Source organism: Rousettus aegyptiacus, unplaced genomic scaffold (assembly GCF_014176215.1).
Source record: "Rousettus aegyptiacus isolate mRouAeg1 unplaced genomic scaffold, mRouAeg1.p scaffold_m13_p_6, whole genome shotgun sequence".
In the NCBI taxonomy this organism is placed as follows: domain Eukaryota; kingdom Metazoa; phylum Chordata; class Mammalia; order Chiroptera; family Pteropodidae; genus Rousettus; species Rousettus aegyptiacus.
Window position 1 is genome coordinate 31,413,767 of NW_023416309.1, and position 16,888 is coordinate 31,430,654.

Genomic DNA, 16,888 nt, shown 5'->3' on the forward strand with positions numbered 1-16,888 from the left:
AGATAGCAAGACTTTTTTCCTTTGAAAGTGGAAAATAATTGTAGAAATGCTGAAAATTATTCGGGCCATAGCTAAAGAAATAGGTACGTATTTAAAAGAATGTGTGACTGCCAACAGCAATAGGAAGAATTTTTTCCAAGGTGGCTCCAAATCCCCAAAATCATTCCTGGACAGTTTTGGAAAAATACTTTGTTCTAGTTTTATTTCAAAGAGTTGACTAGAACTTTATTTAAAAGAACTTTCCAAAAGTTTCTGAAAAACATTTTGAGAATTGTGAAATAAATACAAATTTCCAGAGGAACTTTCTCAAGAACGCACATTTTTAATAAATCACATATAAGTAAATTAAAAACCAAGCCTCATTACTTTATAGACATACCACATATAGTTTAGTTTCTTCATGTGTCAAATCTAGATTAAGCAATGTATATGATAATTTGATAGCAAGCAAGATAATTTGCTTCCCTCAATCAGAAACCAAATTTTGGAAACTCTAGGTTGCTCTCTCACCATGATCAGGAATCACATTCTGATGTAGTGTGGTCACTCAATACGGTTCTTTCCTTATTCTTAACCAGCTTGAAATTCAAATTCTATAATGTAGTTTCAATAAAAAATGTCAGCTTCAACCAGTTGTCTTCCATGACAAGTCTGCTAACTGTGAAAAGTGTATCCTGAACATTTCTATTGTATAGAGAAGAAATATTTGTACTTTGTGAGCAGTTTTGAAATATAAACAAACATGTAAACTGAATTCTCTAAAAGTTTTGTAAATTGTAATGAAAAGTTTAATACATTTTTTTAAAACAAGGCTACATCAATAACAACTGAAAAGAACAATGTGTCTATGTACATGTCTTAAATCCTTTTCCTCACAATGCAATTCATTTGCTTCGTGTTAACTTCGGCAGATTCTGGCTTTTCTCAATGAAAACAGATACTTGGCAATGATCTGAAATTAAATGCTGAAACATGATGAAACATATCCTGGAATTCCCACATATCTTTTTTTATTAACATGTAGTATGTCATGCAAATGACCCAGTGTCTGAGACATTCAGCTCCTTTGGCCTTAGCAAGTAGCAACAAAATAAGAAGCACATGAACCTTTCTAGACTGTTCTAAGACTTAGTCTTGAGAACACATTGTACTATAGTGCACCAGAAATCAGAAAATCAGGACGACTAGGTTATGTTTGTAAAAGAAAATAATTCTAACCCTCTTTAGCCTGAGAAGACAACTGACTCTAACAACAACTCTTCCATTAGCCTTACAATTTATATTGCTATATTCTAGTAAATCTGGGTCTGTGTCAAATTGTCCCCTGAGGCAAGGAGAAATATTCTTAGTGTGCCACTGGGTACTAACAAGGACTTCCTGCCTTTGATGTTTATTTGAGGATTCTTTATGAAGGAGGAAGTCTCAGAGGCTGACATGTCTATCTAGCAATGGTTAAGCTCTGGGGAACAGCGTGGGTAGAAGTAATAAGGGAATTAAATGAAACCCTCCATAGTCCACTCCAAGGACATGATGAAGCATTTCTGAGGGTAGGGTACTAAAGAGGAGAGTAACACCTTTATATTTTCTTGGGGGAATTGTCACGTGATAGTCTCTTTCCACTAAGTTTCCACTTAATTACAAGCCTTTATTAAAGATGGATTCCTGCAATATAATAATTCAAGGTTACAATGAATGGAGAGCTAGCGTATCAGTGAATGGAGAAATCAGCTCTGAGAACTTAAGTGCAAAGCTGAACTCATGATTATTTTGCAGTGCAGTCACAGTAGCTCTGATGAGAAGAGGAGGAAGCCCAAGGAACTGTACACATGACTGGGAACAAGGTCTCCCTTTTCGGTTCTGTTATAGACTCATTAAGTGCACTGGGAAAAATATGCTCATATTTGCTTTAGTCTCTTCATCTGAAAAGGCAATGTGTACATCTTCCAGAGAAGGTGGCATTCACAATTGCAGCAAAAACTTTTTTCTGTCAACATGAATGAAGCCTTACTTGAGGTGACACCAATGACCTCACAGTGAGGCCTGGACATGGGGTATAAAAGGTTAAATGATGAATTTGCCAAGTTCAATTGCTAGGAAGAGATGGGACAATTCCAAGCAGTATAAATCAGCCATGCATTTAGAAACTATCATCAGGAGCACCAGACAGCACCGCATGATGTTCTGCAAACCACAAGTGATGTCAAAGCTGCAAGGCTGCTGAGCTGCCAGAGGGTCAAGCGTGATAATAGATGCTAAAGTTACTGCTGAAGAAGCATATTTGATTACAAAGGGACCCAAGAGCAGCAAAGCTCTTGGAAGGTTTCCCTCTGAGTTTTACAAGAAATAAGATAAGCAGCATCTCCAACTGTAATCACAAAATATAATAAAAATGCTCTGGGCTCTCATAGGACTTGCAAGTTTCTCTCTCTTGAGTGATATAAAATTATGACTTTCCTAATACACAACAATGAGGACACAATTACCACCAAATTGAGGCAATGTCTAGTTGATGACACAGACAACTCTATAAGGGGTCTTTTTTTTTTTTAACTTTGCTTTTAAAAGGGTGAACTTATTTAAATTGACCCCAACCTATGCATTACTACCTTTCTAACCTTTCCCTTTGTCCTCATGCCTCAGCTATGCAATCCTCGTATTCATTATTTCCAGCCTAATTCCTCATACTATTTGATGACCTGCTGTAGCTGCCAGCTTTCCCCCAACCTCCGTCACCCCTCCATCCTCTACTCAACCCCCATTCTCATCCCCAGCTCCCAGTATTCTCATCCTAGATCTTTCCCAAGGTCTCTCGTCTCACTTGTGAAGTGGGAAGTTCAAACACCGATAACTGTGAGAAAAAATAAAAACCTACATGTGAAGAAATTCACTTTAATATTCAAAACAAAAATGAAAACCTTCTAAAATTGTTATCTAGGAGTTCTCCATCTTCTGAAACTTCTTAATGTCACTTCATGCTTTCTTGTATTTGAATCACTTATTCATTTAATAAAAAACTGTGGATGGTCATATGAAATGAAGTGTCTTAAATCTGGAGGTGGTTTTGAGAAAGATGTACATATGGAAACTGCAATGCCATTAAAAAGTAATTATAAAATATATAGAACACGGCAGGAAAATTCTGCAATTATTTTCGCATCGAGAATGAAAACTAAAATCCAAAACTACAGAATTCTCCAAGTATCCTAAGTATATTTGCATATCATGTATTCATATCAGGTAAAACTCCATATTTACTTTTTATATCTAATACTTTGGCACTGTTGCCTATTCAAACCATTTTAAATTATTGTAAAAAAGAATGTTTTGCTGATATTTTCATCTGCTTGAGCCAGAACTAAAAAGTATAAAACTCTAAAATAAATAATGACTTTTGAAATTCTGAACAGTTAAAATACAGAGTTCGCTCACTTATGTTGCAAGCAATTAAGAGAATTAAGCTCTGTCTTTTGTGCTTACTGCAAATAGACAGTTTTTATTTCTACTATAATTGCAAACCCATGATTAATTTGTTTAGTATGATAAACAGTATAAACAGTGGGAAGCAGTGTGGTGTAGTGGTTAAGGCCTGGCCCTTGGATTCAGTTTGCTTGGGTTCCAATCCCGACTCACACATTAACTGTTACCTTGGGCAAGTTACTTAACCCTCAATTTTCCTCATCTTTAAAGTGGGAATAGTAACTGATTTTACCTTTTCATGTTGTAACAACTAAATTACTCACCATATATAAAACACTATCGCATCAAAAGCATATAATATCAAAATAACTAACTACATTATCTTTTATTATTAAACATGCTTAGCAATTTTTCCAGAGTTGCAGATCAGAGGAAGTATTGTAATGGTTTAGAATTTTTGCTCATGTTGATGCTGTTGAAGCCTTTGAGACTTTTCTAGGTAGAAGGTTACCTAGATATACCTTATTATCAGCAATGATTTGAAATTTTAATCCAGTTTCCAATAGCCACTATATTTTTTAGTATTAACCCAAGCAACTAGAAATTGTACTACTGAATATAATAATAAAAATTTAACAGAAAAGCTGAATCAGAGAATGAGTTTCCTTTTCTTACTTAAATACTTTTATCTTAATGTACCATTCATTTTCAAACAAATTATGTTGACTCACAGTCACCTTCTACTTGAATATAGAAGAGTGGTTGGTGAGGGAGGGAAGTTTCTGAGGCCTGATACACACGGTTATAGACATATGTTTCTTGCTGAAGTTGGCTCAATTGTCTTGTCACTCTTCTTTACTGTGCTGTTTTTAAGGGCAGAGACTATATTTAAATATATGACATACAATATGTGCTTCTCAAAATATGGACATTTAATAAATATTAAATATCATGTCAGTTTTCTTCCCCCAATTAATTTATGCAGTGCATTTCATTAGGTTTAAAATCTCTTTATGAGTAAGCTACTATGGAAAACACTGTGGAAATGAAAAACACAGCCTCTAGAGAAATGGATCCAAAGGCCAAAGTATATTTATCAATACTCTCCCTAATCCCAGAATCCTCAAAACATTTCTAGAATTTCTTGGCACAATCTTCATTTCAGATTTTGAGACATCTAAGAAAATTGTTCCTATTACTTTCCAATCATATTTTATTTATGACCAAAAGCATGTTTTCCCCCACTTGGTCATCCATTTTATTTAGTCATCAGTCAAGACTTGAAATATCAAAGGCTATCTCCAAACACCAAAGGGTGGTGACCTACTAACCTCATAAGGCAGTCATGAGAGTAGGTAAAACTACAATTGTGGAAGAAGTATTCCAGAACAAAATGTGTAAGGCAGAGAGAGTTCCAGAAGATGGCAGACTAGGTAAAAGCAGGATTTGTCTCCTCCTAGAACTGCATTAAAATTACAACCAAATTATAAAATAATCAATGTGGAGAATCACCTGAAGTTCAGCTGATCATAACGCCTACCTCTGATAATATAAAGGAGTCACATCGAAGCCGATCCAGCATAGGCAACCATCAGCGGATCTCTTTCTAGTTCTCACTGGGCAGCCTTGAGCAATCAAAAGCAGTAGCTGACCTTGGCCTATGGGGGAGCTCCCCACAAGGGGCCACGAAACCAACACATCTGGAGGCTGGCACCAGACCACAACAGAGCAACTCCTAACTAGTTCCAGTAGTGATACACACAAAAGGTGGTTACACAAGCTTGCTGGGGCAAATCCAGTGGGGTCAGCCCCCACTCAGCAACTCTCATCCTGAGGGTGCAGCCAATTCCCACAAATAGTCAGCCTGAACATTAATCCCACCCACTGATCTACTAACAACAATAAAGGCTTGGTAACAACAGAAGATCACACACAACCCACATAAAGGTCATGTCCAGAGCTCCAGGCACAAAAGGATAAGGGAGAGTGTGCCACTGGGCCACACAGGACACCTTCCACATTAGGCCATCTGGCCAAAGCTGAGAGATGAAACAAATATTTCTGATACATAGAAACGAACACAAGAGGCTAATAAAATGAGAAACAAAGAAACATGCCACAAATAAAATAACAAGAGAAAACTCCAGAAAATAAGCTAAATGAAATGGAGACAAGCTACCTACCAGAGACAGAGTTCAGAATAATGGTTATACGGATGCTCAACGAACTTGTGGGGAGAATGGATGAGCACAATGAGAACCTCAACAGAGAGTAAGCATTAAGAAGGACATAGAAGCCATAAAAAAGAACCAGACAGAAATGAGGAATACAATAACTAAAATGAATACACTAGGATTTGACAGTAGATTGGATGAAGCAGAAGATCAAATCAGTGAATTGAAAGACAAGGTAGCTAAATAAACCCAATCAGAACAACAAAAAGAAAAAAGAATTTTTAAAAATGAGGATAACTTAAGAGACTTCTGGGATAACATGAAGCATAAAAATATCTGAATCATAGGAGTACCTGAAGAGGAAGAGAGAGCGAGGGATTGAGACTCTATTTGAAGAAATAATGACAGAAAACTTCCCTAACCTGGCAAAGGAATTAGACATACAAGTTCAAGAAGCATAAAGAGTTCCAAACAAGAAGAATTCAAACAGACCTACACCAAGACACATCATAATTAAAATGCCAAAGGTCAAAAACAAAGAGAATCTTAAAAGCAGCAAGAGAAAGAACCTGGTTACTTACAATGGTACCCCCATAAGAATGTCTTCTGACTTTTCAATGGAAACTTTGTAGGCCAGAAGGGAATGGCAAGAAATATTCAAAGTTATGAAAAACAAGAATCTACAACCATGGATAATCTATCCAGCAAGGCTTTCAATTAAAATGAAAGGTAAGATAAAGAGCTCCCCAGCTCAAGTGCACATGGAACATTTTCAAGGATAGATCACATGTTAGGACACAAATCAATGCAATCCCTATCAAAATACCAATGGAATTTTTCAGAGAGCTAGAAAAAATAATCCTAAAATGTATATGCAGCCATAAAAAAAACCCTGAATAGCCATGGCAATCTTGAGAAAGAAGAACGAAGTTGGAGGTATCATACTACCTGACATCAAACTGTACTACAAGGCTTCAGTGGTCAAAACAGCGTGGTACTGGCATAAAAATAGATATATTGATTGATGGAAAAAAATAGAGAGCCCAGGAATAAATCCACACCTATACGCTCACTTAATATATGACAAAGGAGGTAAGAATATAAATGGGGTAAAGACAGTCTCTTCAATAATGATATTGGGAAAACTGGACAGATACATGGGGGGGGGGGGAGAAGTTGAACTATCTTCTTACACTGTATACGAGACTCAAAATGGATTAAAGATTTAAATGTAAGACCTGAAACCATAAAATTTCTGTAGGAAAACATAGGCAGTAAACTCTCTGATATTACTAACAGGAATTTCTTTTCGGATATATCTCATTGGGCAAGGGAAACAAAAGAAAAAATAAACAAATGGGACTATACCAAATTAAAAAGTTTTGTACGACAAAGGAAACCATCAACAAAACAAAAAGACAAACAACTGTTTGGGAGAAGATATCTGCTAATGATACATCTGATAAAGGGTTAATAGTCAAAATTCATAAAAAAGTTATACAACTCAACAACAAAAAACAGACAATCCAATTAAAAAATGAGCAGAAGACTTGAACAGAGGAAATACGGATGGCTAACAGACATATGAAAAGATGCTCAAGGTTGCTAATCATCAGAGAAATGCAAATTAAAAACACCTCACACATGTCAGAATGACTATCATCGATAAATCAAAAAATAGCAAGTGTTGGTGAGGATGCGGAGAAAAGAGAACCCTCATACATAAAAATGGATATACCTTTTGACCCAGCAATTGCACTTCTGGGTATTTATCCAAAGAAAACCAAAACAATAATTCACAAAGATCTATGTACCCCAGTGTTTATGGCAGCACAATTTACAATGGCCAAGATATGAAAGCAACCTACATGCCCATCAATGATTGGATAAAGAAATTATGGTTCATAGAAACAATAGTCTATTACTCATCCATTAAAAAAATGAAATTCTACTATTTGCAATGACATAGATGGACCCAGAGGTTATTATGCTGAGTGAAATAAATCAGAGAAAGAATGATACCATATGATTTTGCTTACATGCGGTATCTAAGGAACAAAAAGAACAAACTAATCAAAAACAGACTCACAAATATAGTGGACAATTTGGTGACAGACAGAGGGGAGGGAGGTTGGGAGGCTGGGGGAATGGGGTAAAAGGTTAAAGTACAAATTAGTAGTTGATAGTTGGGAATGGGGATGGGGAGCATGGCAGAGGGCATGCAGTTAGCATTAACGTGATGACTAAGTGGAGGGCCAGGGGAGGGAGGGAGCAATTGAGGGATCATTTTTTTGAACATTACAAATGCCTAACCAATGTACTGTATACTTGAAACTAATTTAAATAAATAATTTTTTAAAGCAAAAAAAATTGCTGAAAATTAATAGAGTTGGGAATTTTTGAAAGAAAAAAATATGGGAGGCAGTAGCATCACTAGAACAAGTCCTATATTAACTAATTTAAACTATAAACTGAGTAAATTTTTAAAAATTACTTAGGTGTACCTCATGAGATAATTATTTGTATTATACTTTTATGTCGTTACAAATATATCTCTATATATTTATAAGATATATATTTTTAAAAAACCATGTATTCAAATGCCAACAAATTATAGAAGCATTCACTTAATACACAAGTAGTATCTAGCATTCTGCTAGGCCTTGGAATGCAAAATAATTGACAGCTCCCTGATGTCAAGTGTGTGTCATACGACAATAACATTAACATGCATTAAGACATACTTATTCAGAATCATTAAGGAGAGCAGACTGATACACATGAATTTATGGTACAACAACTAGGTTAGGGCTCTTATTTCACTTTCAGGGTTGGGATACTGGCAGCGATGAATGGACAGTAATAGACTGCATTCAATGTGAAGAATCTTTGGGAATGTTCCCATGAATATTGGACCATAAAAGCAAGCTAGAGCTTTTTTCATACAGCTGTAGCCCCATGCTATCACATCTCCTAAAACTTGCTCCCATATATAGTAAAATAAAAAAAATATATTGTCCATACATATAAAAATATATTTGAAAAATGTCCAATCTGCTATTAAAAATTTTTTTTTTCATAATATAAAGTACAAAAAGAAAAACCAAAAAAATCTTGTTTAGAGGAGATAAACAGAAGGGAGTGAAAAAGCAGTGTAGGAGAGATGAATGCAAAGAAGTAGAGAAATACCACTCTAGAGTTAAGCTGGAAAGCCAGTATAACAGTCGACTGATTGGCTGATTTACAAAATCAGCAAATGTTTGGTGCTAAAAGAACCTTAAACATCCGTTATCCCAATCCTCTCTTCATAGCTAAGAAGACTGAGGCCCAGAAAAAGCAGTGGTTTGATTTTTTTGTATATTCATGAATTGAAATCACGTTTTCAAACTTCTCCATGTATAAAACATTATCAGATTTAAAACTCTGAAATTTACTGTTAGACTTGGTACTAAACTCATGAGTTGTTTCAGAATATAAAAATAACTATGCCTTTAAATTCCATCACTACTTCAATTCAATATCCACACTTACACACACCCCTACCTACCTACCCACTCATACATACACACAATCCCCAAACCTTTTTTTCTGGTTGTTGCTCCTTTGTTGATGCTTTAGATCTACCTCTTTGCAAATGGAAGAAAGCCCCACATAAATTTTTGCTGTCTTTTATTTAGCAGTTTTATTGTGCAAGTAGATCTGCTTTGTAGAATCAAAAATTATTTTTGTTTGTAAAAGTTCAAAAATCATTCATCTAGTCATCAAAAATATAGTTTTTCTTTAATGAGAGTTCAGTAAAGAAACAGGGTAAGAGAAAGATTTTTTTTTTCCTTTGTAACTGGTTTTTTTTTTTCTTCGACATAATGAAGGTAGATAGCAGATAATGAGACAGTTGAGGCTAAAAAGTACAAACTGAAGACGTCTCATTTCCTTATAGTTGTTCACAATGTGTAATCAAGTACACTGGGGTCTTTGTCATTCCATTTATAATTCATTCATTCAAAAAAGATTACTTGTGGCAGTATAAGGTGGTAGACAGAGTAAGACTCAGGGAACTCAAGTTTTAATAGATAAAAGAGACAAACTTATGTTTTAAAAAAATTGAATCTTGGTTTGAATATGAGCATTTCTTTTTGTTTCCTCCCCTCAAATCCAATATGTTCAGGAAAGGTGCAAGCTTGTTAACTAAGGTGTTGTAAATAACAATGAAATATTTCTCTCTCACTCGCCCACATTAACATTTTATAAATACACTTTCTGACATCTATATCCTAGGAACTCACGTTCAAACAACTCACATCTCAAACAGCGATTATACACACCTGCTTTTTTTTTTTTACAGAAAAACATGCCTTTTTAAAGAATCATTTTAGATTGGATTTTAGATTGAGAAGGTATCTTAGAGATCTAGACTTCAACGATTTCATTTTACAAAGGAGAAAAATAAAATCAAGATAGATTGGCATTTGCCCAATATAACCATTTAGGAACTAATAATGAGAATTCAGAGAATTCTAATTATTTTAATTTAATAGTTTGTTCAGTTTCACTGCAGAAAATACACACCTACATGTTCTTCCTTCTTAAACTAGGAACTCTTGTTACATTGAACCCAGAGGCAACGGCTCAGCAATTGAGCCACGTGGGTCAGCTGAGCAACTCTTAATTATACCATCTTTCCGCCTGATGTCCTCAGGCTACCGGGGACCAAGAAGTACAAAATAAAGACAGCAGTACTCTACTGAAGCAAGCACAGTTTACCGTTTAGGATTAAAGCAAAGTCAAAATATCAAAACAAACCTTTCATTAAAAATCAAAGTGATAAACTTTTATTAAAACTTCTAAAATATTAAAGAAATACAAATTAGTAGCTGATGGATCATCACGGGGATGGGGAGCATGGCATAGGGAATGCAGTTAGCATTAACATGTTGGCTAGATGGAAGGTCAGTGGAGGAAGAGAGCGATTGGGGGAATCGTTTTATGAACTGTATATACGTCTAACCAATGTACTGTATACTTGAAACTAATTAAAATAAATAAATTTAATAAATATATATAACATAAAAAAATTTTTTTAAACTTCTAAAATATTTCCAAAAGTCTAAAGAAGGAAAGTATTCCCTCTAGCCCCTTTAAAATGAATTCTACTTTCAGTTGATACAGAAAAACCGACTAATAAAAATGTCGAAATCTGAGAATTATTTGGGGAGTGTTGGCTGTCCATGGACTAAAAGTCACATTTATTTATAAAAGTACAGATCTCTATAACTTAGCTTGTTAATAAAGTTGTCAGGCATCCAGATTGAGTGCTTGAGTCTGTTGCTCAAATGAAAACTTCTTGTGATTATAAGGCACGCTCATTTTTCAACAAGTTTTGAAGCACTGAGAATTAGAAAGGATCTTAGAATACATGGAAGTAAAGGATGATAAGCTTTGGAGACAGATTTTTGGTTCTTCTAGTAGGTAGTTTAATAGCCTTAGAATAAGTAATTTTTATCTCCCTGGTCTTCCCCTATATAGTAAAAATAACAATACTGAGTCGTTTTAAGGATTGTTGATAAGACATGTAAAATATCTAACATATAAAAGATGCTCATAAATTGGAGCAATGCTATTTATCTAGTTCTAAATTCCCACCTGGACATGTGTTTGAAAAATGGAAAGCAGCAAGGCAGTGCGAGGGAACTAAACCTTAGTGCCAGCCACGTGCTATATACAAGTTAAACAGCAGCAGCGGCTTCTCTCATTGACCACTGATCATGTGCCAGCAATTTAGTATGTGCTTTAATACATTATCTTATTTAATCCCCCCTAAAGCCCTGAGGTAGAAAATATAATCACAAGTATACAGAAGAGGAATCAGGAGTCTGAGAAGGTAAGGTGTCCAAGGTCTTAGAGCTAACAAGCATTATAGCCAGAACTAGCAAGACGGGCAGAAGAAATAACCAGAAGTTTCCCTAAAACCTAACTATATACAGAACAACAAATGTCAGAAGCAACTAAAAGAGAAGTGCAACAGACAAATCTTCCCACTATGAGCTCCTTAAGAACTTGGACTAGGGCTCATTAACCTATGTTAACTTAGAATCTGGGACAATTCCTAGAAAACGGTGAGTGCTCTGTAGATATATGTGTATTATAACTAATTTGAAATGCAATTGGCAATGTGGGCAATAAGGAATCACATTCTCTCAAAGCAACGTCTTGTGATGACAGTAAAAACAAAAAGTAGAAGAGTAGTGAAAATATTCATGCATAAAGCCAAAAGTCACAGATTAAACATATCTTTATATATCTACTCTGTGATAATTACTGTGTTCATAGAGCTTTTCAAGCACTGCCAGTGGTATGACCTTAAAATGTGAAGAACAATGAAGACACACATACACACACACACACACACACACACACACACGTATTTTAGGGATAGCTTAAAATTCACTTTGCTGTATATGCCATATGGGGGGAGAATCTACATGAAAGAAAATTCTATGTGTAAGCTGTAAAAATGAATCAAAAGCTTAGTTCTTTTTTTATTCAAATAATATCTATAATTTAAGATCATAGCAAAATAAATTCACGATTATGTTAGATATGTGCAACTGGATTTATACAAGTGAAACCTCAGTAATTTGATAGCTTGATCTTTTTTGCTGCATAGAGTAGGACTATTAAAAAAACAAAGAGAACCTTGGTCTATAAGAATTTTCAAAGAAAATACCACTTTATCCAACCCAAAATTCCCCTCAGCAACAACCTACATACAGCCACATCCAGTGACTAAATTGTGTTTATGCTTTTCTTAAGCAACAGAGTTCATTCTGACAATTTATCTACTATGAATTGTGCCAGAAAACCACCTATTCATTTTCTATATTTTGTTTGGCAAACAAAGCATGACACAGAACAATATAAATAAATAAATAAATAAATAAATAAATAAATAAATACATACATACATACATACATACATACACACACACACACACACACACACACACACACACACACACACATATACATAATCCCAGGATGTATTTGCAATGATTACAGAGAAGTGTTCTAAATTGTCTTAGGCCTATGGTATTGGTTTTTAGAATAGCATTTAAACACTGCCACATGCTGTTCATCTGTGTGTCCTGCAGTCTTTTGAGTACCAGGCCTGGCCTCAGTAGAAGGATGAATCACAGGCCAGATTTATAAAGCTGTTAACTCTACAAAAGCACCGACTGGTCTTGAAAAAGAGAAGCATACAATCTTTAGAATTAGTAATTTCTAATTCAAATTCTATGAAGCACACGATTGGAGTCATGGCAAAGCAGTCTCCATGAGCATGCTGTTATTTCCTATTAAAAGAGCAGAGATTCAACCAGAAGATTTTATATATAATATGTTGAATTTACAAATGTGTTTAAATTTTTTATTTTATACATTTCATAACATTCTCTCTTTATCCATGCTAATTCTAAGTGGTGCCACATAGGAACCATGATCTCTAAATAGATTAGTTTGGTTATATCTTTATATACTCTAAAAAAAAAAGTACAGTCTATAGCCATGCCACCCTAAACAAGCCCAATCCCATCTGATCTTGGAAGCTAAGCAGGGTCAGGCCTGGTTAGTACTTGGATGGGAGACTGCCTAGGAAGACCAGGTGCTGTGGGCATAAAAAATAAAAAATAACAGATTGTAAACTGGCGAGGTCCTTGCAATCTGTGAGGTCAACCAAGGGTTTGCCTTGCCGAAAGAAAAGAAAAGAAAGAGAGAGAGAGAGAGAGAGAGAGAGAGAGAGAGAGAGAAAGATGTACATATACCTCTTCTAAAAGTAGTATAACATTCAGAAACACTTGAGATCTTGCTATCCAGTATATGCCACCAATTCGGCTCAAATAAACTCATAAAAATTCAAAAAATAAAAAATAAAAGTAGTATAACATTCAGATGTCTATAAGCGTACTTCAAGGATAGTAATTGTGTTATTCAATTTTGCCCATCCTGTGACTGATAAGAGGTGCTGAGAAAAACGCTTGCTGAGTAAATAAATGAGTGAATGAATGATTACACATAGTTCAGAATTTCAAAAATTTCTAGAGAATGACTACCACACCCTCAAAGAAATTATCATTTACTTTGTTTCCTTTTCTATGAAAATAACATATGTATTTAGAAAGAGATTCATAAATAGTTGTCATTTTTACATTCCCTTCCCATATTCAGCAACATCAACCAAAATAAAGACACTAAAAATCCTTGTTTATTTTAGTTATTTCTTACCTGAAGTCCTTAATTTTAATAAAATCAAGTCCAAAACATTACAATTAAAAAAATGTAAGTAGTAAATTTTTAACAATCTTAGGTAGCATGCAACATAAACTCAGTATTAACTCACTTTATTTATTTGTTTATCTATCTATCTATCTATTTATTTATTTATTTATTCAAATACTTAAAATCTCTAATGTGTTTAAAGAAGATCAAGAGCTGGAGGGGAAAAAATATTGACTGGTCTTATTTTAAACTCATAATTACTAACTTCAAGTGGGTCTTGGTGTTGCCTAGCTATCCTATATTCTACTCAATGCACTCTTCTAGATCACTGTATCACACACTTCACCTCTCCCTTTAGACTTTCAAAATCTCCTGCCCCTCCTCGATCTCAGCTGATGACCTTGCTTCTTGTTTCACTGAGAAAACAGATCAGTTAGAAGAGAACTTCCACAGGCCTTTACCTCCAAAGATATCATCCTATCTCCACCTGTGCTCATGTGCACTTCCTTCCCTCCCCTCATATTGGGAGAACTGTTTGCCCCCCATCTAATGCCCCATCCTCTATCTCCTACTCAAGACCGTGACTCCTGTAACAGTCCAATCTTGTTCTATGTCATCAATTTCCCCCTTTCTACTAGTTTATTTCCACCAGCATACAAGCATGCTATAATATATCCTGCCCTAAAAATACAAAACAATAAAAATATGATCCAACTTTGATCTCTAGCTACATCAGCTTAATTCTTTGCCCTCCTTCACAGAAACAGTCCTCTAAATAGTTGTGTAAACTATTCCATTCTCAATAGAGGTGATACTACCTTCAAAAAGCAAAAATTGACTCTTCCAGGGTGAAAAATTATTACCTTTTTATGTATATATATACATATATAATATGTAACAAATATAAAGTATATGTGAAATCAGAATTTCATTGAGTGGTGAAGGACAATTAGAGAAAAAAGCTCCTTAGGGAGGTGATAATGAATAAGAGATTGAAAAACACTGGTCTAAATCTATCTCAATGTCCTCTGTTCCTGTTTTTTCACTCCAAGCACTCCATAGACACTACTTTGTCAATGTCACGCATGCCCTCCATATTGCCAAATCCAATGGCCAATTCTTACATAAAACTAGAAGCGGCATTTATAATAGCTGATCACTTCTTTCTTCACACACTTTTTTGGTACCAATAATGAATTTTCTCCCTAACTCTCTGAACCCTTTAGATCCAGTATCAGGAATAGAACTGATGCAAAAACTAGGGATTCTGGTACACCTGGATTGCAACCACTCTTTAACATGCCACCACTAACTACAGCTATAGTCCAAGCCACCTCCATTTCTGGCCTGTATTTTTATGATATTAGTCCACTTGGTCAGCTCAGCTCTCTTCCGAAAGTCTAACTTCCACATAACAGCAAAAGAATACCACCTTAAATCTAAGTCACATTGTGTTATTTCTTCAACAGCTTTCCATCTGATGTAGAGTAAAATCCAATGTCTTTATCACAGCCCACAAAGCCTATATATTTGGGTCTGCTGCTTCCTCTCTGCTTTCATCCCCTAACATTGCTCCTCTTTATGAGCCACACTGGTCTCATTGTGAAATTGCTCATACCTTGGGGCTTTTCTACTTACAGCTACTTCTGCTTCGGATACATCCCTCCAGATATTCTCATGGCTCACACTTTCACTACTTTCAGGTTTCTGCTACTCAAAAATTCCTTTGTCACAGGCCTGCTCACACTATATACAAAAATGTTCCTTGCCACTTTTTATTCCCCCTATGTTGCTTCGTTTCTTTCCCAATACTTACAGTCATCTCACTTATTTCTCCTCCTCCCACTAGAATAGAAGCAACTCGGAGTTTTTATTGTTTTGTTCACTTCTATACTAATGATGCCTAGAACAATTTCTAGCACAAAGTAGATGTTCAGTAAATATTTATATAATGAAAACGATGAATTCAACATCTGAATAAAAGTTTACAATTACCACGGTTACAGAAATGGAAAGCAAACTCTGCTTTGGGTATCATAAACTTTTTTTTATTTTACTTTTTTTCTTTTTCTTTTTTTTTTTTTTTTGGCTAATTCATGGGGAAAATATTGAGAGACCAACATTTAAATAGCTTCCTCAAACCAATGGTAACTTCTATACTAGTTACCACTCAAATACTTTTTTAGATTCTCTCATCCTTTTCTAGAAGTAAACATTCAAGTCAGAATGAGAAAATGTCAGACTCTGGAAATAAGGTGTCAGAACAGTGATAGATGATCAGAATGTCCAGTCAGCATATAGCCATGTCTTATAAATCTGATACAATAGAATGAAGTATTTCTTAAATAAGATACATTTATAAAAAAAGAAAAAGAAATTTGGAAGAAAACTTATCCAATGCAGAATTCTGGTATTACTTTATCCTTCCCTTCCTTTTAATCTTAATGTTGACAATTTCGTCCTTTAAAATTCGTAGTAGATTGTGGTAATACTTTTTTTGTGTGTGCTTAGCACATTTCATTTGAATCTTTAGATTTCTGCCAAAAAAGGTAAAATTCTTAATTCTCAAATTTCCTCTCTCTTTAAAATGTGTTTGCCAGTTCAGATGGGAAGAAGTTTAATTCAATTCAGTTGGTAACTTGGTGATAATGATGCAATTCAATAAATTGCAGCTCTCTGCTCTTTCATCTCACCCCACCTCTAGTTTTGACATTTCTTTTTAAAGCCTCTCTGATATCGAAGAACTCTGAATGAAAAATAAGTTCTAAGTTCTGTATTAGTAAGGCAGCATTAACAACAGATCATTTCTTCTGTTAGATTAGCAACCTGATGGCCTAGTTTCAAACATCATATATCTATTAATAGCATGTACACAAGAATTAAAAAGACAAAAAACTTACATCACTGATGTATTTGTATCAAGTACAGGGAGATCACATTATTAATGCTGGGCAAAGGCACAAAAAGGTACACTGCCACAATTACTAGAGCCTAGAAAAGACCTGGATTCCAAATCTGCCACTCAA

General features: G+C 35.0%; 1 protein-coding gene and 1 pseudogene across 5 annotated transcripts in view; one reads left to right on the plus strand and one right to left on the minus strand.

Moving 5' to 3' along the window:
* Positions 1-16,888, minus strand: part of RNLS (renalase, FAD dependent amine oxidase) — a 242,906-nt gene that overhangs the window by 205,506 nt on the left and 20,512 nt on the right. The gene's annotated exons all lie outside the window — the stretch shown is intronic.
* LOC118604474 lies at positions 13,142-13,260 on the plus strand (annotated as a pseudogene).